This window comes from Ictidomys tridecemlineatus, chromosome 4 (genome assembly GCF_052094955.1).
Source record: "Ictidomys tridecemlineatus isolate mIctTri1 chromosome 4, mIctTri1.hap1, whole genome shotgun sequence".
Taxonomy (NCBI): Eukaryota; Metazoa; Chordata; class Mammalia; order Rodentia; family Sciuridae; genus Ictidomys; species Ictidomys tridecemlineatus.
Window position 1 is genome coordinate 128,260,473 of NC_135480.1, and position 1,109 is coordinate 128,261,581.

At 39.2% G+C, this 1,109-nt stretch overlaps 1 pseudogene; it reads right to left on the reverse strand.

Moving 5' to 3' along the window:
* Positions 1–218: 218 nt before the first annotated feature.
* On the reverse strand, positions 219–649 carry LOC144376871 (small acidic protein pseudogene; annotated as a pseudogene).
* Between the last annotated feature and the right edge of the window lie 460 nt (positions 650–1,109).

Genomic DNA, 1,109 nt, shown 5'->3' on the forward strand with positions numbered 1-1,109 from the left:
CTATATTTATTTATTTTATACAACTCTTACTCTTTACAAAATGGTTATAGTCCTGCCCATAAAAGTTAATGAATGGCATTTGAAAGCAAACACTTTGTAATTAGTTAAAAGGGCCTTTTAAAAAATTATAATACAAAGGTCTGTGCTCTATAAGTAGTCCTCCACTGTGCATTATAACAAGAAGCCTTACTTCAATACAAAGACTAAATGTTTGGGTGTTATGAACCACTGGATTCAACAAACATCATTTTCTAATTGCTTTTTGCATCTTTTTTGTTTTGGGGATCTTTCACTTCATCAGGGTGCTCAATAGCTTGGAGTTCTTCAGCATATTCTTCTTTTTCTGACTCTGAATCACCTTCAGAGTCATCTGGACTTTCAGGATCAGGTGAATCATCATCATCATCATCATCATCATTCCCCAACCACATCACTTTCCCATCATGATCTTCTACCTCACTGAAGCCAAGTCCACAATGTCATCAATATTTTCCTGATAATTTACTGTCCATACTTTGTTGATATTGAGACTCCAGGTCTTCATTAATTATTCTTGTCTTCTTCCCCTGTTTGGAAGTGAGATATTGATTTATGATCCACTATGACAAGATGACCAGTATGCTCTTTCTTGCCTGCACCCATAAGTCTCAAGAATTTTTTTTTCTCTCTTCATTGCCCAATTCTGCTGCCTCCTAATTGCTAGATCCAAGATCATCATCTGGAGAAGCTGAACTCTTCACCCCATGCCGGTGAGACTCCCTGGCAGCGCTCACCACTGCGTGGATCCCAAAGCAAAATGCCCAACACACTCGTGGTTATCCTCAGTCCAACACCAGCAGCCGGCAATCTGCCACCGGCCCAAGCAGCATCACTCCAGAATGCCTACTTTGTACTCTTGTCCTCTATCTACTTTGCCACTCTGAATAAAAATATGGACAGGAATCCTATTACTTTTAGCTCATTTATTCCCCAAGAAGTGAACTTGTCTACAAATTTGGAGCTTCTTTTTGGATCCCCATTCACCGTTAAGAGGATAAAATTTTCACCATGTTTGTTGAGTACCTTTTTGTGGATAGTTCTCTCTAGATGCTCTAGGAAGTTTACAGAAC